The sequence below is a fragment of the Pelophylax lessonae genome (assembly GCF_965119305.1).
Source record: "Pelophylax lessonae genome assembly, chromosome: 4".
In the NCBI taxonomy this organism is placed as follows: Eukaryota; Metazoa; Chordata; class Amphibia; order Anura; family Ranidae; genus Pelophylax; species Pelophylax lessonae.
In genome coordinates, this window is record NC_138771.1 from 464,982,294 (window position 1) to 465,007,026 (window position 24,733).

The 24,733-nt window shown below is 40.9% G+C and overlaps 1 protein-coding gene across 3 annotated transcripts in view; it reads left to right on the plus strand.

Moving 5' to 3' along the window:
- Positions 1-24,733, plus strand: part of SGCD (sarcoglycan delta) — a gene marked incomplete at its 5' end in the record, with an annotated part of 1,184,416 nt that overhangs the window by 596,842 nt on the left and 562,841 nt on the right. Inside the window, one exon of one of the 3 annotated variants that reach the window (XM_082254623.1) lies at positions 6,614-6,696. The exons of the other annotated variants lie outside the window; for them this stretch is intronic. The remainder of the gene's footprint in view (positions 1-6,613; positions 6,697-24,733) is intronic. 3 annotated transcript variants of the gene reach the window in all.

Genomic DNA, 24,733 nt, shown 5'->3' on the forward strand with positions numbered 1-24,733 from the left:
CATGTAAAGATGTGAACCTGGCCCAAGGATTGTGGTCTATCACTATAAAAGATGAGGGAGACACATGAGAGTACTGGTAAAGGAAAAAGCCTACATACAGACACGTTGACAGGGCAGGTATAGAAGAAGAGAAAAGAGAGGTTGGTAAGACATCAGCCTCAGGATTGTGAGGAGAGGAACGGTCATGAAGGTGAATCTGTTAGCACTGTCCAAATGAATTGATGGGACAATGGTGGAGGCAAAAAGAGGAAAGGGAAGTTCAGAAGGATGCATAAGTTGGAGGCTGCGGTCTGGCAGGAAGGAATGGCCCAGAGGTGATGGCCATGGTCATCACAGTTGATGGGATGTGGCAACAACTTTGGGAGGGGATTGCTCGGGGTATGAATATCCAACCAGGCATGCATTGACAAAGGGAATAGGTAATTTAAATATTGATTTGTTATTTCCAGCCATTATATTCTGTAAAGTTCATGTGTCTTTATGTTGGTTCTTGTGTGGTAGGATTCCAGATAACTGGAATCTAAATTCTATTAATTTCCAGGGCTTTTAAGACCACACAAATCTTTGCCATAATATGCCTTGTGCAATGTCACTCCTAATACATCAGTGCTAAATTCAGAAAGTCAACTTGGTCTATCTTTTTATGTTTGTAGCCAATACAATATGTTTTTCACAGCTTTTCTGGGCAACACTGGAGCCTTTGATCACCTGATTCTGTGCTGTGGATTCTTCTTCTATGAGAATTCTAGGGGCCAGAGCTGAGAACCAGAAAACACATTGGCCTGTGTTGTCAAGCCATATAGAAACCAAAGACATTGTCAACCATGAGGATTAAGATAACAGGTCAGCTAGCTGCTACAGATGAATACCAAAGTGAAAATTAGAGCCTCTCAGTTCATAGCTGTGCATTTACATGGCAAATTTCTCAATTTTCATGTTTGCCTGGAGTGTGCCATTAAATACCCAAATCATGGAGAGAAATGTCAAAAGCAACTCTGCATACAATTACAGTAATCACTCTTTCCCTGTAACCGCATTGTATGCTCTGTAGATAAAAACACAGGCTTGCCATGCTGACTGACAGCTTTTGATGTCAGAAATCTCCACCCCAGTATTAATATTTGATTTCAAAGGCAGGGAGGCATTCCCCAGACTCCCACTTCAGCGCCTGTGCGACCATATTCTGTTCTTGTCCCCCTTGGCATTGAAGGGGTTACACCCCTCTCAGTTACTCTCTGTTGGATTTCAGTCTTATAGCTTTGATATGCTAATGCAATTTTGTTCGCTGGGAGAGCTCTCTCCATCTACATCAAGACTTGAACATGCGCTTGCTGTCTCCAGACTAATATACTGTATGCCTGTGTTCTTGGCTTGGCTGTTAAAGATTACAGTAAACAAAGAGCAAGATAAAGGACCTGGGTTTTTATAGGCCAGTCTCTTTTTTTAAAATTTTGAATCTAATTTTCTCCTTAATTTTTATTTATATGTTTTATGCCGATCCGTGTTTAGCAAGCTGTAAAGCTGATGTCTCATGCCTGGAAAGCAGTTAATTATGCACTAGGATTAAGCCATTATTTCTACATAATTTTACCCATTTTTTAGCATATTAGGATCTTGTTATCTAGAGTTGCATTAATATACATTAGACACAATCCCAGAAGCATTGGCCAAATCTATTTATTTCAGTGGCCCGCTTTATGTGATCAGTCCCCAGTTTCTGTATAATAGGAGAAATGTTGCTGGAGGCACTGGTTCAGATCCCAGTATCAGCTCCTTGTGATCGCAAACATCTTGTCTCATAAGGTAGTTTCTGAAAGCAATGACGATGCATTTATTGATATGGCTATATTTAGAGACCATACTGATTTAGGCCATTGTAAATGATGATGTCCTGACATGCAGGCTCCACCTCCTGTTCAACAGCATGATCCAGCTCAAAATAATTAGGAGTAAAATCTGAAATGGCCAACTTTCTTGCTCACCTAAAAAACTCATGTGGTTTGCTTCTTTCCCCCCTTCTCTAGTATTTCCTGCTTCATTCAAATTATTGTTTCTACTTGGCTGTACAGTAAGAAGCAGTAGTGGTATTCTGCTGACCTGTATACTCGGCCAAGGTAGACATACGTGAAGTTTCTAAAAACTATTACTGCTGTTTCATTCCCTGAGAATCAGAATGGATAGGAAAAAAACACACACAGAGACAGAAGCTGTATCTGTCACTTTGAATATGCAATAACTGACAGAGGGATAGCCTGCTTGAGCAGTAAAAGGGTCCCTGAAGGATCAGAACAGGCATCCCTAAGGAAGAAGACTGATTAGAAACAGATGGCTGTTGCCCACAAATAGCAATAGTCTTCTTTCGGCCAGGCTCCTCCTGAACCTGAACCAGACCAGGATCTCAGAGAGGAACACAGTAAATCAAAGAGCTAAGTGCACCAAGTGGGGTGACAAAATAGCTAGGAGGCTAAAAACTCCCACATTTTTATAAACAAATGTATTATGCAATATATTATGATCAAGACTAAATACATATATACATACGAACAGTATATAACTATTTCAAGTATTGCATTGTCACAGGAAGCAGGAGGAGTTCTCAGTTTCTCTCTTCCTCCTAATGGAGGAGGCCCATCGTCATGTAGTGTAACCCAAACTTAAACAGATTGTTATACTAAAAAGAAAAAAATTAATCCTGTTTCTTTAAAGCAGGGGTCTCCGAAATATGGCCCTCCAGTTGTTCAGTAACTTAAATTCCCATCATGCCCTCCCCTCTGTAAACTGACCACATTTATCATGGCTGCTGAGCCCTGATACTGTGGTCAGTTTACGTGCCTCCATCATCCTCTCTTCCCTCTCCCCCTCCACCCTGCCTTGCAGCTAGTGTCAGTGCCAATCTGCTCCCCACCCCTCCCCTCCTGCTGCTAAAATAACTTTGTTATTTATATTCAATCCTCTGTGTTAGATAAAGTTATGTGCCCAGTGTATGTTCTTTATTAGAAATATGCCGCTTTATACCCAATTTCAGAGCGCTGCTTGGCACTCACATGACTGCTGACCGCTCTCCTCCTCTCCTCCCCTCCTCCTGGCTGATGTGAGGCACAAGGGCCTCTTCCAGGCAACCCTGGGCTGTGGTTGTCGGGGTCTCTGGGTGGAGGGCTTATCGAAATCTGAAAGCCCCCGTTAACAAGGGAGCCCCCAGATCCCAACCCCCCCTATGTGAATGGGTATCGGGTACATTGTACCCCTACCCATTCACCAAAAAAGTGTCGAAAAGTAAAAAACACAGGTAAAAGTTTTTTGACGAGGCTTTTCTAAAAAATAAAAAAATAGTGTCCATCGATGTAAGTCCTCGTCAATCATGACGCCCACCGGACCCGAAAAATTTAGAGGGGGAAAAAATGCTTTTGCCTCTTGGAAGGCCTCCTCTGACGCCTCTCTGCTTTAACAGTTCTTATATAGGCAAGGGGCAGGGCCACCCGGCTACGTCAACTGGTTGCACTGCCCCTTCTGATGTTGCGTGGCATCACGTGACCACAGAAGTGGGTAGTGCCACCAGGTGACGTAGCCAGGTGGCCCCACCCCTTGCCTATACCAGAACTGTCAAAGCGAAAAGGAGGCAGACGGAAGAAAGCCCCCCAGGCGGTGGAGCATTTTTTATTTTTTCTATTTTTCGGGTCCGGAGGGCATTGTTATTTGGCGATGGATTTACATCGAGGGACACTATTGTTTTATTATTTAATAAAAGACTTGTCAAAAACTGTTTCCTGTGTTTCTTACTTTTTGACACTTTTTCTTATGAATGGGTATGGGTACGATGTAGGAGGCCACGATCTGGGGGACCCCTTGTTGAAAAGGCCCTTGTCTCCATCAACATGGGGACAGAGTGCTTTGGGATGGGGGGGGGGGGCAAAGCCCCCTGCCCCAAAGCACCCACCCCTCCCATGTTGAGGGCATGTGGCCTGGTATGGTTCAGGGTGGGTGCTCGCTCGTCCCCTCCTTTTTCCTTACCTGCCAGGCTGCATGCTGGGATAAGAGTCTGGTAATGCTTTTGGGGGGGACCCTACTCTGTTTTTCCACGCCATTTTTTACATTTTTTTATCTGTATTTCCAGGAGCCGGAATACATTACAGCAAGTTTAAATTATTTTACCCAGGTCCCCTTACAGTTTTTTTTAGCAATAACTTGCATAAAAGCTTTTAAAATTAGGACTTTTGATTTTTCATGTTCGTGTTTCATAGGCTTTAACCACTTGCCGACCGCCGCACGACTATCTACGTCGGCGGTCAGCCCCTCACAGGCAAAGTGACGTAGGGCTACGTCACTAGCTTGTAAGGGTCTAGGGAGCGAGCGCGCGCCCCCGGAGGTGCGCTCCCGCTCCCGCGTGGTCATGGACCCCCCCCGCGCGTGTGACCAGCGGACCCGATGTCCGCCGGCCACTCGGCGATCGGCGGGGGAGAGGAAGAGATTCTCCCCTGTGTAAAGACACTGATCACACGGATCTAGTATGTAGATCCGTTGATCAGTGTCCTTACAGCTAAAGCCACAGCCAATCACAGTAGAAAGCACGCCCCTAGGGACACACACAGCCCCTCCCTCCCAAATAAAGTTAACCCCTTCACTACCAGTGTATTTTTACAGTAACAGTGCATATATATAGCACTGATTACTGTAGAAATGTCACTGGTAACCCCAAAAGTGTCAAAAATGTCAGTCAAGGGTCCGATCTGTCCGCCCCAATGTCGCAGTACCGCAAAAAAAATCGCAGATCGCCGCCATTACGCGTTAAAAAAAAAAACAACAAAAATGACAAAAATCTTTCCCTTTGTTAGTAAACGCGATAACTTTTGCGCAAACCAATCAAAATACGCTTTTTGCGATTTTTTTTACCAAACATAGGTAGCATAAAACAAATTGGCCGAAAATGTTAAAAAATTTTGATTTTTACATTTTTTTTGGGGGGAATTTCATATAAAAAAATGTGAAAAATATTGCTATTTTTGCAAAATTGACGCTCTTTTTTTGTTTATAGCGCGTGATCAAAAAATCGCACAGGTGATCAAATACCACCAAAAGAAAGCTCTGTTTGTGGGAAAAAAAGGACGCCAAATTCGTTTAGGTACAGCGTTGCACGACCGCGCAATTGTCTGTTAAAGTCACGCAGTGCCGAATCGCAAAATACCCCCTGGTCAGGAAGGGGGTAAAATCTTCCGGGGCTTAAGTGGTTAATAGAGTTTGCATGTTCGCTAGAACTTTTTCCCTGTTCAAGATGTTGTGGTGCAAACAGAATGGGGGTGTTCGGCCCATCCCTACTAGGCACTAGGTGAATTCCCTTCCTCGGTTTTTCCTCGTAGATAGCGTTTTTAAAAGATTCCACTAACAATAGCTTTGCAGGTAATCACAGTTTCAGTTGTCAGCAAGCACTTAGCAAATACACCTCTATTCCCTACGCTAGTTCAGCATTGAAATCTCTGCACTCACAAATCCAAGTCACTGGATGATTTGATTACATGTACTTGTAAATGGTAAGATGTGTTATACAATTTCCAGCCATCATGTTGCATCAGTTTCAGTCCCTTCCTTTATCCAGTGTCATGTATAGAATTCATATCTCAGTATAGGTGATATTTGAAGCTTGGAGATTACTTATCTTAGTGGGATCGCCTGAGATGAAAGTAAAAGTGGTAGAAAGGGGAAAATGACAAAATTACTTACCAATCCTCTGTAGTTAGGTCACACATGTGCAGGCTGACTGTATGTTTTTCTTTTATCACTATCACAGAGACTTCTGGTATGTGTGTCCTAGATTCCCCATTGTTACGGAGGTAAAGGGTGACATGTTATCCCCTCTTTCCCTCCCCTAGCTACACACACTTTATATCAAGGTCGGGAATTACTGCAATCGCTAGAAAGTTAATTAGTTTTTGAATATGTTAACTCAAGTCTTTGGGGTTCAATCATAAGGGTTTATTCACACCACATAGCATGCATTATTGTGCGCAAAACACATCAATGCTGGTGTCCATTTTGAATGTGCGCTGCCATGTTTTTTTTTTTTTTACTTGTATGTAATTCTTATGTGTTGCGATACATTATAGGACATAAGAACATGCTGCACAAAAATGCTATATATTCTATTTGTTTTCAGTATACACCGCCTCAGTTCTTTAGTGTGAACTGCAGAAGCCATAGGCCATAAGGAAAAATGCTTTGTTGTTGCATTAAAACTACATTTGTCAACACTGCCCAATGCAACCCAATGCTGCTGGTGTGAACAAGCCTTGCAGGGATATACAAACTGTGGTCCTCCAGCTGTTGCAAAACTACAAGTCCCACCATGCCTCTTCCTCTGGGTGTCATACTTGTGGCTGTCAGAGTCTTGCTATGCCTCATGGGACTTGTAGTTCTGCAATATCTGGAGGACCACAGATTGCATACCCCTGGTTAGAGGATTCACACAGTTAACATTTGTGGACAATCCTATGTCTGTATTTTACTGAGTTTGACTATTTTAGGAGTATTCGCATTATGTGTAATGCAGCGGCTGGTGGGTGAATCTTGTTTGATTTTAAATGTGACAGATATGATTGACAGCCTGGTTTCACCTATTCTTTAGTGGGCAAGAATCCAACTGGCAGCAACCAAAGAGGGAGTAGGGGACAAACTGAAGCAGAGTTTCTGTTCGCTGTCTTTGCACCGGTGAGTTGTTTATGAGCTGAATAATTCACATTCGCCAATTATTTCTGTATATTTTAGCAAAGGAAAGGGTTGCCTAAATGAAAGCTTGGGACTAACAAACAACTATGAAAAAGTGGAATTAGCGGACTTATTCAGTGAAACAATACAAAGAGACACTCTTTGAGATAGATAGATAGATAGATAGATAGATAGATAGATAGATAGATAGATAGATAGATAGATAGATAGATAGATAGATAGATAGATAGATAGATAGATAGATAGATAGATAGATAGATAGATAGATAGATAGATAGATAGATAGATAGATAGATAGATAGATAGATAGATAGATAGATAGATAGATAGATAGATAGATAGATAGATAGATAGATAGATAGATAGATAGATAGATAGATAGATAGATAGATAGATAGACAGCAGCTTCTCTGAAATTAAAATATTAAAACCTTGCTTCCAGACTTTTTGGACTGAGAGGAAATAACAAAAGATTACTATCTTGTACAAGACTGAATTTTTTTAAAGATCCCAACATATCTCTGCCTGTACTTTAGCTTACAAGTAACGAAAGTCTTGAGTTTTGCAGTTTTGGAGATTCGTACAGTTTTTATACAATACTTTATTGCCTTGATGTCATAGACGATACATTGGAAAAATCAACCCCACTAAGAAGCTATAGGGTTTTATTTTATATTTTACTTTCAATCTTAATATTATATTTTAATGTCATTTGTTGATTCATTTATGTAGTACTGCACTTTATCTCGCACATCATTCCCAGTAGAATTCACAATTTAAATTGTGTGTATAGTCAAAACTTTTTTTTGTTCCTTTGGATGGAGCAGAAAAGGAATAAAGCTCCTCACAGCTTATTTCTTACTGTGAGTGTCCGGTTGGGGAGGTGTCCCATCACTTCCTGTCCCAGTGACACAACAGCAACAGAGGAGATCTCTACAAAGTGAGGTGGAATTCTCCTCTTAGATAGTTCGCAATGGAACAAGTGTCCCCAGTGGAAGGTTTTCTATTTATTTTTGCTCCAGTAAAAACCCCGTTTTGGATTTTCCTATACTTTTTAGTTATTATGACTTGGTCTTTAGGTTATCTAGAGAGGGTGAATCAACTAAGGGGGAAACTGGCAGTAGTATAAACTTCATAGGGGATTCAGTTCTGTCTTACATAGACTTTAATAATGTCACAATGGACAGAACTATGTCTATTGAGCTTTACTAAAGTATCAAAGTTCTACCAGGCCCATTCTTTAAATTAAAGTTTCCCCTGGTCATGTCATTTTTTTTAGGTTTGGATAGAGTATGGATTGGTTAAAGCAGTTGGGAAGATACCTGAAGTGCTGGTATCCTGTAAAACAGATGTGACTGGATATGTATGGATCTGCACAGAGATCATTAGGCTGAACACTAAATTAAATTAATGTTATTTATTAAAGTTATTATAAACCCATGTCATACTTACCATTGATCCCTGATTCTCCCCTTCTTGTGTTCCCTGTCGGCACTCCTGGTTTGTTCCCCCTACCAATTGACAACCATAGCAAGCCTCTTGCTCTTGCTAAGCATTGCATTTATAATGAGAGAGGGGGATGGGGGGATTTGGAGCAAAAAATGCTTCCGTGAAAAAGGTACATCAATACCAAGACTATCTGATATGTGTCTGCAAACAGCGAACCATGACAATGGACAGTCCCACCAAATATGGAGGAGTGTTCCCCTCTGCCCACCCCCTCCAACACAAAACAGAGACAGATGGGTAAATCCTAGCGAGAGACATGAACACTCGGTACCACTGTGACAGAAGCTTATAGTTATTTTCTTGCATTTTAAAACCCACCGATCTAGAATGTGTGAGACGGTACAAGTGATGCAATTACTTGTCAGCGAACTCACACCAAAGATCACACTCCCATTCCCTAAAGTTTAAAGGTTTAGGGTTAGGGGTAGCCCCATCAAGCAATTTATAAAGAGCTGAGATCATATGCGGTAGGGGATCTTTAGCAACCCATATGTTCAAACTCTGTAAGGGTAGACCTATTCTCTTCTCTTCTCTTCTCTTCTCTTCTCTTCTCTTCTCTTCTCTTCTCTTCTCTTCTCTTCTCTTCTCTTCTCTTCTCTTCTCTTCTCTTCTCTTCTCTTCTCTTCTCTTCTCTTCTCTTCTCTTCTCTTCTCTTCTCTGGGGCAAACATACTCAACTGCACTAGGAACATCCCGGCAGTGAGATACAACTGAAAAGCCGCTTGAGGCCTTACTGGAATTGCACCATACTGGATATTTCTCAAGAGATGCAGTGAGGTCTCTACTCTTCTCCTTTTCCCTGCCCCTGCTCTATGTTAACTTAAGAGTTGGGGTCTCCACACTTTTAAGTACGAGGGCCAATTCATTGATTTTACAAAACTTTGTGGGCCAAAAAAATTGGGTATTTATAAATAAATATGTTTTACATGGATCTTTTTGTAATCCCTATCAGAGCCTGTCTGCATGTCTATGTCCTTATCAGAGTCTATTCGCACATCTGCTTCCCCATCAGAGCCTTTCTGCACATCTGTGTCCCCATCAGAGCCTCCTTGCACATCTGTGCCCCATCAAGGACTCTTTGCACATCTGTGTCCCCATCAGAGCCTTTCTGCACATTTGTGTCCCCATCGGATTCTTCTTGTACATCTGTGTCCCAATCAGAGTCTACTTCCAAACCTGTGTCTCCATCAGAGCTTTCTTGATGTTATTTGTTACTGGGATGCTGGCGGTCCCAGCAACCAACTCCACAGCACAGCATGGCAGAGAGGGAGGGGGTGGGGGGACAGCTTTGACTGGCGCTTGCGGGGACTTACTGAATACTGAATAATAATTGTAAAAGCAAGCATACTGGCAATGCAAGCATCTGAATGAGCTGTGGGCCTGAAAACAAATGCAATTAGACCGGATGTGGCCTTGAGTCTGCTTTAATGTGAGGCTAAACCTTTTGGGTAAAAATGTCAAGCCTTTAAAAAAATTGCTTCTCATTTCTTCTGTCTGCCACCAAACTCATTGCAGTTTTTAGACCAATGTCTTCTCTGCCTGCCAGCCTTATAAACAGACACATATATGTACTGACCTCATCCTCCCAGTTTGTCAGTCTGCATAAAAGAATGTCTATAATATCTGGAAGTGCAACAGGTAAGACTCTAGAAAAATGAAATTCCTTATTTTAGTAGACCAGTGAGAGTTTTTTTTTAAAGCAAACTAGAGTTTTACTTGAAGTTGTAGTCTCTGCCCAACAGTCTATTTAATTTGCAGGCTGAAGGTTACATTTTTTTTTATATAGGAACAGAATACTGCCGCTTTGACATAATCCATGCCGCATTCGGTAACTCACTGATGCAAGTGAAAAATTGCACAGGTCCCTCTAGCCACAGAAATAATATTATTTATATTACTTTCATGGAGATTTTCAGTGCTTCTGACTGCTTTGTTTTGCACAGTGGGAAAGGTTTGAATTTTGAACAGGCTCCGGAGAACAGCTCTTGTTTTTTTTTTTTTTTTTCAAATCCAGCTATGGCACCACAGTCCACAGTGTCGACTCAGAGGCTGCACTTTTACAGACTGCCGCAATTGCTGATCCATGTTCTGGGTCACAACAGGGAATAATGGATTTTCCTCCAGAGGTTGTGATGACTTAATACTTAGCCGGTGTGGATTGCTTGTTCACATAAACAGCATTGTCTACATTCATGGGGGAGCCGAGGCTAAAACATAAGTTGCTACTATAAGTTTTTTTCTACAGTATTGTGAAGAGAAGAGATATCCGCTAACCTTTTGCAGCCAGTGGCATTTTATGCCTTATTAACTTGGCTACACCAAAAAATATCGTGATTGGTTTCTATGAGTTACTGAGCATAGTACAGGTAGTGGGAATCAAGTGATTTTTTTTGCTTGAAGGAGTCAAACCCTATTATTTAATTACGCCATTTTCTGAGGTCAGTTTTGCCGAATGACTCTTCGCCATCATCATTTTTAAAACCACCAGCTATACCCAATGTGAGAAGACAGTTGCCAAGTCTAACCATATTTGTCTGGATCAGAGGGGGTGTCCCTCCAGCTAGCTAATTACTTAACAGTTGATATTGTAGTTTAGAAAATCTGTCCCCCTAGCCCTTGTTACTGAAAAGCCATAGGCAGCTTCCTCTCAGCACTCTTAAGAGCTCTTCCAGTTGACTGACCAGAAGGCAATTACACCATGACTCCACATACAATTTAGGCTGTCCGCCCAGTTGAACATATATGCATAATATCTGCAATCAACCTGAAGCTTACACAGGACTCCTTTTTCTTGCTCCAATCAATGAATGAAGGAAAGATAAGCATTAAATGATGCATTGGCTGCCTTTAAACCTGTTGCGCAGCCATCATGGTCAAAGTGGATTCACTTTTTAAAACATGGTGGATATACCAGCTGACTAGCATTAATGCAGAATATAGGATATGGGCACACAATCTAATTGTTTCAAAGGATGTACAGGGTTAATCATAGCTTCAAAATATGATATAAAAGAAAACACTACATTAAACCGCCATTACTGTACAATTTCCAAGTCCAGACGCCAGTGTATAATGTACTGGAAATAAACACCGCTACGCCTCTTAAATTGATATGACTACTTGACATGATAATGATAATGTATGTGATGTATTTTAGAGGAAGGGGCATCATCCAACACTTCATATATATATATAGGCTATAAATAAACATATTTACATTTTGCTGTATATTTCAACCATAAAGTTTCTTTCTGTGTTTTTTTCATGCATGAACGTTATCATCTGGGCAAATTTTGAAGGGCCAGTCTACTCAAAAGGACTTTAAAATTACGGGTTAAACTCAGTGGGCTACCTTAGGGCCCATTCATACCAATGTGTTGCGGTAATGTGTGGTAAATAGGCATTTTACCAATGCAACAACACACTATTATAATGACCTAAACTGTATAGCAGCAAAATCAAGGGCATTCATGTTGTGTTGCACTGCATCAGAAAAAAATGACGCATGTTTTTTTCTCTGCGTTGTGGTGATGCACATTGAATGTAATGGAGCTAAAACCCATAGCACTACCCCTATAGTTGTCCCACCCAGTCTTACCTTTTTTGCTGCAGATGGAGAATACTCAGAAGTAGTGTTGAGCGAACACGGACTGTATTGTTCGGGTCCGTACCGGATAATTGGATTTTTGTTACCCGGACACGGACCCGAAAACGTTACTGTATGTTCGGGTTTAAAATCCGTGTTCGGTAATTTTATTTCCTGTATGTAATGGCGCGGTTTTAATGGCAGGCTTTCAACAGCCAATCAACAAGCGTTTAACTGGTGTGCCTTAAGCCATCCCAGCCATGCCTACTAATGTATTAGTAGATGTGATTGGCCATCTGAAGCATGTGACCCATGTCTTTATAAGCTCGAGAGACACAGCGCGGTGCGTCAGTCTGCTGTAGTGTAGGGAGAGAGCACACATCATAACGGTGCTGGCTGCTGCTGATTAGGGACAGACAGGGAAAAACAACATTGTGCCTGAAAAGAATGCAGGGACAGGTCGGAGTGTAGGCAGGGAAAGATATTTGAGCATTTTAGGGACAGGCTGGAGAGTTTAGGTAGGGAGAGATTATTAGGAGACACAGGACAGAACAATCGTCCGTTAGCGATCTACATCGATTTTGCTGTGTGGGGGGTGGTGCAGTGAACAATCTTTTTGCCCTCACTTGAGACCACTGAGGAGGAGGTGGAGGAGGGAGAAAAAAAATATTTTTATCAGTCTGTTGTGTGCAGCGTTCAGCTATATTTTACTACAGAGTGCAGTTCTAATCTGCTATTTAAAAATTACAAATTTAAAGGGGAATTTTTTTTTTTAAGAGCACTTGCCATGCTCTTAACTACATTTTGCTGCCATTTGCAGCACTCTAGCCCTTTCCATTGTTTTTTTTAGAGCCATTTTAGGGCCTAAAAGTTCGGGTCCCCATTGACTTCAATGGGGTTCGGTGTCCGGGTAAAGTTCGGAAAAAGTCCGGGTCACGGACCCGGACTTTTTTTTCAAGTTCGGCTGAACCCGCCGAACACGGACATCCAGGTGTCCGCTCAACTCTACTCAGAAGGCATTAATTTACACTTGTGGTTGGGGGTGGTAAAAACACATGAGCTTTGTGACAGGGAGACAGCACAAGATCATAATTGCTTAGCTCCCAATTGTCTCTCACTTGGAGAGACTGTCCCTCTGGTCTATATCTCTCTGGCTTCCATTTTTCCAATAGGGAGAACCTTACTAGGTAGATATATACAGTAGATATATATATATATATATATATACACACCATGTTTCTCCGAAAATAAGACCTACCCCGAAATTAAGACCTATCTCTGTTTTCTAGGATGGCTGCAATATAAGCCCTACCCCGAAAAAAAGCCCTAGGTAAAATCCTTGTAAAACCATTTAATTCCCGGTGTAAAAAGGTTTATATAATGTCCAATGTGTGTTGTTATGTAACATGATTGTAGAAAATACCTTATTTACAGCGCTGCTGGGAGCTCATGTGACCAGCCGGAGCTCTCCTCCTCCTCCCGACTGACGTCAACGTCCCTCTGCAGTGCTTGGAACAGGGCTGACATCGGCGGGGATCTCGGCAGCTCCATTGGCAGTGCTCCGAGTGGGAAAGAAAAGCTCTGACGGGTCATGTGAGCGCCCAGCGATGCTGTAAATAAGGTATTTTCTACAATGTCACATAAAGACACACACTGGAGAAAATAAAATCCATTTACAGAGCGGATTAAATGATTTTGCAAGGACTTTACCTAGAGATTATTTTGGGGATTACAGAGATGCTGACAGGGAGGGAGAGGGGGAGAGAAGACAGGGAACAAATAAGACATCCCCCGAAAATAAGCCCTAATGCATTTTATGTAGCCAAAATTAATATACAACCGGGCTTATTTTTGGGGAAACACGGTATATATATATATATATATATTATAAAAATAAATATATACACAGTCATGGGAAAAAATATATTGGCACCCCTGCATATGTCAGATAAATTCCAAAAGAAGATAAGTGCTATATAGCACCCCCTTTTTTCCTGCGCTCGGAACCTGGTCCTCAGGCTGCCTCAATCCCGGAACTCGTGCTAATATTAGGCATCCATGATGGCTAGGCTTTGCTGCCCCTTACGACCAGGGCGGTCGACCAAACACTGAAAAAACAGATAAATGCACCCCTTTGCCCAGAAAATTGTTGCAATTGTAAATGTTTAGGCATTCTCATTTTTTTTCCTTTTGTTTATATTGGTACAACACGAGAAAGCCAAATGTGACAAATTCCACGCAAAACTCCAATAATGGACTGGACAAAATTATTGGCACACTCAATTTAATATTTGGTAGCAAACCCCTCGAAAAAAAAAACTAAAATCAATCACTTTCAATAACCATCAATGAGTTTCTTACATCTCTCTACTGGAATTTTGGACCACTCTTCTTTTGCCAACTGCTCCAGGTCTCTCAGATTGGAAGGGCTTCTTTTCCCAACTGCTGTTTTCCGATCTCTCCACAGATCCTCTATGGGATTTAGATCTAGACTCATTGCTGGCCAGTTCAGGACTCTCAAGTGCTTTGTCTTAAACTTTTTTGGGTGCTTTTTGAGTCTTTGGGTCGTTGTCCTGCTGTAAGACCCATGACCTCTAACAGAGACCCAAGTTTCTGATACTGGGCCCTACATTGCACCCCAGAATCTTTTGGTAGTCCTCAGATTTCATATTGCCCTGCACACGGTCAAGACATCCACTACCTAAAGCAGCAAAGCAACCCCAAAACAACAGTGAACCTCCACCATGTTTAACTGTATTGACTGTATTATTTTTTTTTTTTTTAAGGCCTCATTTATTTTTCTGAAAACAGTAGAATGATGGACTTTACCAAAAAGCTGTAATTTTGTTTCATCTGTACACAGCACATTCTTCCAAAAGGATTTTGGCTTTCTCAGGTAAGTTTTGGCAAACTCCAATCTAGCTTTTTTATGTTTCTGTGTCAGCAATTTGGCCCTCCTGGGTCTCTAGCGTCCCTTTTCATTCAGATTGTGACTTATAGCGCAAGCTGACAAGGATGTGCCTAAAGGTCAGCTTGAATTTGTCTGAAAGTTTATCAAGGTTCTTTATCCACTGTTCGAACAATCCTTCATTGCAATCTTTGATCAATTTTTCTCTTTCGTCCACGACCAGGGAGATTAGTTACAGTGTAAACTTCTTGACAATGTTGCGCACAGTGTACATAGGAACATTAAGATATCTGGAGATGGACTTTGAACCTTGAGATTATCTATACGTTTCCACAATTTTTGTTCTCAAATCTTTAGAGGCACACAGAGACACACAACAGAAAGGTTCAGTCAGTTTTTCACCATTTTAACTGGTTGCCAATGTGATTCCTATATTGTCAGCACCTGTTAATTGATAGAGGTGAGCTTAATTACAAATTACAGGAGCATCATAAACTTGGAATGCAGATATTTCTTACAATTTTGAGAAGGTGCCAAAAATGTTGTCCAGTTCATTTTTGGAGCTTTTCGTGGAATGTGTCAGATTTGGCTTTTTGTTTCCCCACTATTTTGTGTCATACCAATACAAACTAAATAAATAAACACGAGCATGCCAAAAAAACAGCGTGGGGTCCCTCCCAAAATCCATACCAGACTCAACATTGGGGGTGCTTTGTGCCCTGGGCTGTGGTTGTGTGGGGCTTATTGGAATCTAGAAGCCTTCTTTAACCACTTAAGCCCCGGAAGATTTTACCCCCTTCCTGACCAGGCCCTATTTTGCGATTCGGCACTGCGTGACTTTAACGGACAATTGCGCGGTCGTGCGACACTGTACCTAAACGAATTTGATATGCTTTTTTTCCCACAAATAGAGCTTTCTTTTGGTGGTATTTGATCACCTGTGTGATTTTTTGATCATGCGCTATAAACAAAAAAAGAGCGACAATTTTGCAAAAATAACAATATTTTTCACATTTTTTATATCAAAAAAATGTAAAAATCAAAATTTTTTAACATTTTTGGCCAATTTGTTTTCTGCTACATATGTTTGCTAAAAAAAAATCACAATAAGCGTATTTTGATTGGTTTGCGCAAAAGTTATTGCGTTTACTAACTAAGGGAAAGATTTTTGTCATTTTTGGTGTTTTTTTTTTTAACGAGTAATGGCGGCGATCTGCGATTTTTTTGTGGGACTGCGACATTGCGGCAGACAGATCGAACCCTTGACTGACATTTTTGACACTTTTGGGGGTACCAGTGACATGACTACAGTAATCAGTGCTATACATATGCACTGTTACTGTAAAAATGACACTGGCAGGGAATGGGTTAACTTTATTGGATAAGGAGGGGTTAACTGTGTCCCTAGGGGCGTGTTTCTAACTGTGCAGGGATGTGGCTTTACATGTAACAGCACAGATCTACGGTCCTACATAGCAGGACCGTTAGATCTCTGCTGTTACACAGGAAAAATGACAGGCGGCTTTGTTTACATTAGCCACCTGCCTTTCTCCCTTCACAGCGGATGATCGCGAGTGACCGGTGGACATTGGGTCCGCCGGTCACACGCGCGGACTTGTTAGGGAACGAGCCGGGGCGGGAAAACCCTGGGGATAAATATTGCATATTTTTTTACTCTCTGTTCTGTTTGTGAATTGGCCTTACCTGAGCTTACTGCATGGTATTTTGGTGATATATACCTGCACATTTTTCATTTTGCGGTAAATACCGCATAATTGTTATTTTTTGTAAATTAACTTTTTTACCGCATGCAATAAATTATGCAAATTAATCACTTGGCCATGTCATCGCATGTGGTAAACGTTAGTGGACTGACCACTTAGCCCTAAAATGTTGGTACTTCAGTGAAAATATCTTTGGGAAAGTAGCATAAAGTATGTGCATCTCATGCTGTGCAAAACATTGCTTTTCTTGTTTGTTCTTTATTTTGTCTTTCCAGCCGAGCAATTCAGATCTAAGTTTTGCTTTTATATCATTTGCATTCTATCAATCCTTCTAGATACAGAAATACAACTGCATATAATACTACAGAGTTGATTCTAACCTTTATATTTAGTAAAAATCTATATTTTCCCTCTATAGCAGGCTTGTCAAATTGGGTCTTTTTGGACCTGCGTGTTTACTTCCTTGAAACCATCAACCAATGTAGGATTCTTATTATTGACTCCAGTCTATTATTTTAAGACATACTCCAGCAAACTACTAAATACATAGTCAAAATACATAAATGTCCACTATTTCACCTGCAAAAAGATAAGCATTTCTGTTCATCTAGTCCTAAAAGCATGATCTTCTGGTCTGGTGGGGACCTCCACTCTTCACATCTCAGTGTGATTTGGGAACTTTTAGTAGGCGAGCCGCTAAAAGAAATGGCACAACACATTGTGACGGTACTCAACGTCACTGCTAGTGAAAGGCAGATACTTAATGGACACTGAGAATATGGTTTGGATTTCTTCAAATGGGTTCTGTGTTTACATTTATGATAATGTGTATTGTACTTCAATGTCAAAGACAGACAATCAGTCACTGGCGGTCACTTCCTATTGTCTGTGTATTGAGGTGTAATGTGTATTCTGTTAAGCCTGTCTGTCCAATTTTTAATGAACTCACATATTGTTAATGTCCAGATGGCTAGATAATTAGTTCAGGTTAATTATATTTCTGTATACAATTTCATCTGCATATGATGTAATCAGGCAACCCCTGACATGTGTGTGGTAATCTGATCAGGAGGGGGATGTCCATGCTGTATATACATTGTGTGATTGTTCAATAAAGGAGAATGTTGCAGTACAAGCTAAGTTGTCGGCTAGCTTTGTATGGGGGCAGCTGAAATATTTCATATCTATGTTCAAGACTGAAGGAAGCCGTATACTGATGGAAGCCCACAAACACAGTGTGGGTTGCAGTTCCATTACACACAAAAAAAAAAAAAATACCACAGCTATAAAACTATTGAAGAAAACAAGGCATTGGAGATTTAGGCAATGAAGGACCAAACTTGTTAAAAAAAAAAACATTTTTATTTACTTTCCATAAAACCAAAGTTCCAAAATGAGACAATCATACATTTCCTACTGAGGAATTTGGAGCTATATATAGCAGTCGCTGCAGGGACTAACCTAAATTTATTTTTTTTCAACTACTCTGCAATCATAAATACTATGGAGCTGGATTTTGCCAGATCTTCTAAGACAATATTCAAAGCTTCTTGTACATATCAAAATGCCTTGGTTTCTTATCATATATATTACAGCCACATCTTTTTTCTAGAGATGCAATATAGCAATGCACAGTATGTGATTTTATAATATTAAAATTGTGCATATGCATGTATTTAAAACATGTTTATACTGTTTTCTGAATAAACAAATGCAAGTTTAACTACAGACAAAAAAAATTACATAAAATTATGCAGTCTCTCAGCTGTGTTTTTGTTTTTCTGAGTCACCTTGTGACAAAAAAATTATAACCTGTTGATCCTGCCTTTAGATTTTAAATTTTCCACTTTCTTTATTTGGGTGAAATTGCACAGCAGTGTTGTCATTCTACGGACAGAGTAGTTTTAAAAGGGCAATACAATAACGCCCAACTCCAGGGGCTACGAGGACAGAGTTCATTTTTTTTCCTTTTCGAGAACAGGTTTACTCCATATTAATAAAAATTGGACTTTCATAAGCCTGGTGTTAAATGGTTTCTCTCAACCCTTGTAACTGAGCTTTTGCTGGGCAACTAGGCGTGTTAACTACTTTTAGACCATATAACTTACATATACTGTATAACGGCAAGGTGGTACTGCTGCGCGAACCTAGTACGTGATCCGACACTTCCGGGTAGGTGGACCCCCTCCTGTTCTGATTATACACAGCAGGAACTCATCTGTGGGTACCAGATCCGCCTAGACCTGCTGATCATTCAGTACAAGGACAGAATGGCAGACTGCCTATGTAAACAAGGAAGATTGCTGTTTTGTCAGTTGGGAAAGCATGGATCCTGTGTTCCTGCAAAGCAGGGACAAGGGTCCATGTCTTCCCCTAGTAAAAACACCTCCCACACTGTACAAAAACCAAGGCTAGGCACATAGTTAACCCTTTGATTGCCCCTGATGTTAACCTTTTCCCAGCCAGTGTCATTAGTACAGTGACAGCGCATATGTTTAGCACTGATTACTGTATTAGTGTCACTGGTTCCCAAAAAGTGTCAGTTAGTGTCCAATTTGTCCACCAGAATATCACAGTCCTGCAATAAGTTGCTGATTTTCGCCATTACTATTAAAAAAAAAATTAAAATTCCATAAATATATCCTAACATTTGAAGACGCTATAACTTTTGTGCAGACCAATCAATATACACTTTTGGGGATTTTTTACTAAAAATATGTAGCAAAATACATATTGGCCTAAATTGATGAAGTTCATTTTTTTTCAATTTTTTTTTATTGGATATGTTTTATAGCTGAAAGTAATGTATTGTTTTTTTTTTTTTTTCAAAATTGTTGGTCTTTCTTTGTTTAAAACGCAAAAAATAAAAACCGCAGAGGTTATCGAATAACACCAAAAGAAAGCTTTATTTGTGGGTAAAATAGGACATACATTTTATTTGGGTAAAGCCTTGCATGTTTGCACAGTTGTGAGTTAAAGTACACACGCGTCGAAAAACACGGCCGATTTTCGTGCAGTCAGTACAGATTTCGAAAAATCTGATGAGCAAGTCTGGGCATGCTCAGAGAAGAAAAAACACAAAGAAAGCAAACCAACACATGACATCACTTCTGAAGTAGATTTTTGTTGGGCGAGAAAATTCGTGTGCAGTCTAGGCACATTCCAACCAACAAAAAAACACTCTGGACAAAAGTCGGACGATCGGTCGTCCGATAATCGTTGCTTGTGTACGGGGCTTAACGCAGTGCCGTATCACAAGAAATGGCCTGGTCAGGAAGGGGGGTAAACCTTCCAGAGGTCAAGTGGGTAAAAGAAGTGAAAAAAATAGAAGGTTTTTACTTGTGTGCTCACAAGGTGATAACACTATGTTATACGTGAGACTTACAAAAACATTATCTGCAGTGGTAATGTTAGTGACAAACTGCATCATAAGGGTGATCCAGAGAAGAGAGAATGAACGCAGGGTCAGCATGACTAAAGGGAGGAACCCAGTGAAGGTTTCAAACTATAGTGGTTTCATCGGGAAGGGGCTTAGTTCTTACCTGATTGAAGGCTGAATGTTGAATGGGCATGGTGGAGCCACAAGGGGGGTTTTTGCAAGTGATGCTGTTGTATTTATTCCAGAAAGTTCAGATGGAAAGGAAATGTCCTCTAACTCCTACCCTTTATTCTGGGTTCCTGGTGTATTTGGGGTTGTGGGGCAATATTTTGTGGTTAGAAAGCTATATGCAATTTAAAAAATTAACAATTGTCACAGCAGCTTGGCAGGTTGGGGGGTCAGTGTTTAACTATATTGTTACAAAAAATGGGGGCCGATCTAGCCTATGGCGCTTCCACTTGCTTATTGGTGGTTCTCCCAGAAGCTAGATCCCTGGGGGAAAATGTAACATCTTCGAGCCAGTTGGGGCACAGCTGAGGACATGGGCGATTATGGTTTTAAAGGGTGCCACCCAAGTGTGACACCCAAAGACCCCCCACCTGGTTGCTTTGTTGAATTTGCATTGTTGACATTGTTTTAATTGATGTTTTTTATTCATTTGTTAAAAAAAATGACTTCTGTAGCTGTTTAAACCCATGTCATGCAGTCCGTGTCTTTATTGAAAAAGGTTAAAGGATAGAGGTTGACGAAACCTTTAATCGAGTATGTCATTTCTCATTTTATCCACAGTTACACTTTAACATTCGGTGTTGTATGAGAAGGTCCACTGAAGAATTCATATGTAAACTAACCGTTTAATGTCTATTTGAGTTTGATTTTGGAATTTTGGTTTTAAGGAAAGTAAATACAATTGGAGAATCTATCCCCTTAGTTTCCTGAGCCTAAATGACACAAGTCCAAGGATTTGGTGCCCCAGCATAGTGTATTGTGAATATGGTATAGCTGACTATTCTGACAAGATGGTGCTTTATTCAGACAAGCTGATCCTTTGTGATATCCATTCTATTATAGAAAGTAAACTGCTGGATAAGGAGGAGGCAACTTCTCCATGTTGGTGCTATATTAATGTTCCACAACCATCTAAGCATGTTTCTTTTGTGTTTGTATTTTCCTCAATTTCCTCAAATGTATTTTCCATGTAGTCTTTGCTAGGGTTGCAGTTTGTTTTTGTAATGCTATTATTAGTATAATGCACGTCACAACTATGTTCTCTCAAGCTCCTGTTCCCAGGACACAAAATTAGGTGGATAATGAAAACAGACAGCCTATTAAAATCCTGCCACGAGGAACTAATGGAAAAGTTTGTCAAAATCAACATTTGCTTAAGAAAGTGAGATTTAAAATAGATCGTTTTTTTTTTTTTTTGCTACTCTCTATTTAATGCGCTTGTAACTGCCATTGACTGGTAGGCTGGTGCTGAAGCTCTGAAAGTATAGTACTAAAACAAAGCTATTAAGTAGAACTGTAACCAAAATATTCACTTAAAGTGGAGTTCCACCCATTTTTAATAAATTGGATTACATAGATGTATGTAATCCCCTTTAAAACGACTTTTACGAATGGAAAGTTTTTTTTTTATTTTTTTGTTGCTAGTAAATACCTTATTTTCTGCTTTATTTATCCTCTTCTCACTTCCGGGTCCGGTCGGCGATTACGTCATTCGGCGATTCGCAGTGTGTGCTGGGATGTATATCAGGGCGGAGGCGGGGCAGAGCACGCAGTACAGCTCATCTCCTGTGTAATAATGCGAGATTTCATGGCCTGATATACATCCCAGCACACACTGCGAATCGGCGAATGACGTAATCGCCGACCGGACCCGGAAGTGAGGAGAGGATAAATAAAGCAGAAAATAAGGTATTTACTAGCAACAAAAAAAACAAAAAACTTTCCATTGGTAAAAGTCGTTTTAAAGGGGATTACATAGATCTAAAGTCACTAAAATGGGTGGAACTTCACTTTAATGCCCCCACACACTGCTTATACTCCTCTTCAGTTCACTACATGGCCTCCCCATTTAGAGTTAAAATGCGGTGTAAAAGAGCCTTGTGTAAGCTCTCAGTTGGTCTGGTTGGAGCTTACACTCTGGCCAAGGACTCTTCCTTTGCCCTCTGTATGACAGCACCTAAGGCTGGTGTTTTGCCCTTCAGGTCCCAGTGCTGCATCATGGGAGGAAAGAGAAAGAGTCACATACTCTCCTATACCCAAATGTTTGCAAATAACACGTTAAATAAAACTAATCACAAAATCTCTTATAAGTGTTAACATAGTAAAGAACTCTCCCTTAAAAAAATTCAGTGCTCTGTCCCTTGGGGACAAAGTACAAGTTGTTCTCTGTCCCATGTTCCTGCATGCTTTGTAAGTCTGGCTGTAGTATGGTAAGCAACGGGTTAAGTTGCTGTCTGCAAAATGTTACAATTATGTATATGTCTGGGAGCTGGGTGTGGCTGAAGTTTAGTTGCATGCGTGATGTTCAGTGAATAAAGAAGCAACCTGTACAGCCTGGTCTGTGTTAATACACTACATTTTGGCGACGAGGATGGCTAGCTTTCTGGATTTACCGGCTATTGGACCGTTTGATGTGTCTGGAGACCACACTAGTCTCTCACAGCGCTGGGACAAGTGGAAGAAGGGATTTCAGCTCTATGTTATAGCCACAGGAGTGACTGCACCTGCTCAGAAGAGAGCCATGCTGCTGCATCTAGCTGGACCTCAAGTTCAGGACATTTTTGAAACCCTGGGAGCAACAGGGGATGATTCAGACTATGAGACAGCCATGAATAGACTGAGTGAGTACTTTGAGCCAAAGAAAAATATTCCCTATGAAAGATATAAGTTTAGACAGGCTGTGCAAGAACCGGGAGAAACCACAGACAGTTATGTGACTAGGCTGAAATATCTGGCAAAGTCTTGTGATTTTGGGACTGTAACTGAGGAGATAATCAGAGATCAGGTCATAGAGAAATGCACATCTGTGCACCTCAGGAGGAGATTATTGAGAGAACCTAGTCTCACACTTACTAGTCTGCAGGAGATTGCAAGAGCCATTGAACTGTCTGAGCTCCAGGCTCTGCATATTGAAACCAAGGACACTGCATCTGTCAATACAGTCTCCAAACCTACCTATAATAATAGGAATATCTGGAGTAGGAAAGAGAGTTTTCCAAAGAGGACTTTACATGTAACCTGCAGTAAATGTGGCAGAGAGGGACACACAAGTCAGGACTGCACTGTGGTACAGAATAAAATGTGCTATGCTTGTGGAAAGACAGGTCATTTTGCAGCTGTGTGTAGAAGTACACCCAGAGATAACAAAACCAAAGGACCATCAGCACAAGTAAATGTTATAGCTGCGGATAAAGAGAGTGCTCCTGACTGTGAATTTATATTTTCCCTGTGTTCTCTGCATGCTGGGACATTAACCATTAAGATTGGAAATACAAATGTGTCAGTGTTGATTGACTCTGGAGCTACATGCAATGTTATGGACTTAGCTTCTTGGCGCAGTCTTAATGGCAGAGAAAATTACCTTAAATTGTGTAACACCACTAAACAGATTTATACTTATGGCTCCAGTACACCACTACAACTTAAAGGCAAATTTTATACCTCTGTTCAAACACATGAGACTGGTCCTCCATTGCAGACCGAATTCTATGTTGTAGATGGCACAGGGTCGCCTCTGCTTGGTCGTCAAACCGCAATGGCACTAGGGGTGTTAAAGATTGGCCGTGATGTAGGCAGCGCAAGAGTGAATATGGTGTCTCCTGCTATTTCTGCATTGACAAGGAATTTAAAGATTGCTTCTCTGGGTTTGGAAAATTAAAGGATTTTCAGTTGGAGCTTCACTTTGATCCACATGTAAAGCCTATTGCACAGCCAGTACGCAGACTTCCTTATAGCCTGAGATCACCTGTTGAGCACAAACTGGCAGAGCTGCTAGACCTTGACATTATTGAACCTGTAGAAGGACCCACTCCGTGGGTATCGCCGTTAGTTGTTGTACCAAAGGGCACAGATATTCGGATTTGTGTGGACATGCGATGTTCTAACCAAGCTGTGCAGAGAGAGAGACATCCAATTCCCACTATTGAAGATGTTCTACATGCAATGAATGGGGCAAGTGTCTTCAGTAAACTGGATTTGAAATGGGGTTATCATCAGATTGAATTGACCCCAGCATCTAGAGTCATCACTACATTTGCAAGCCATAAAGGTCTTTTTAGATACAAGAGGTTGATGTTTGGCGTATCGTCAGCACCGGAGGCCTATCAACATGTGATTCAGCAGGTGCTACATGGTTGTGAAGGCACGCATAACATTTCTGATGATATAATTGTGTGGGGAACAAACACACAGGAGCACGATGAACGTCTCCGTGCAGTGCTAAATCGCTTGAAGGAGAAAGGGTTAACATTAAATGAGAAGAAGTGCACATTTCAAATGAATAAAATGACTTTTATGGGCCATGTGCTGTCTGACAGGGGCATTGGTCCGGAGGACTGTAAAATTAAAGCTGTGTCTGATGCCAGAAATCCTGAAAACCCTGCAGAAGTACGCAGTTTTCTTGGGCTAGTGAATTACTGTGCCAAGTTTATTCCAGATATGGCGACTGTCAGTGAACCTTTGAGATTATTGACTCGCAAAGCAGCCCCTTGGAAGTGGGGCCTTTCGGAACAAGGTGCATTTGATGAACTTAAGAGACGGCTGACTTGCGCCACAACTTTGGCTTATTTCAATCCTACTGCACACACCCAAGTTATTGTCGATGCTAGCTCTGTGGGGTTAGGCGCCATCTTGGTTCAGAGACAATGCACAGGCGATTACAGGCCTATTCAGTATGCAAGCAGATCC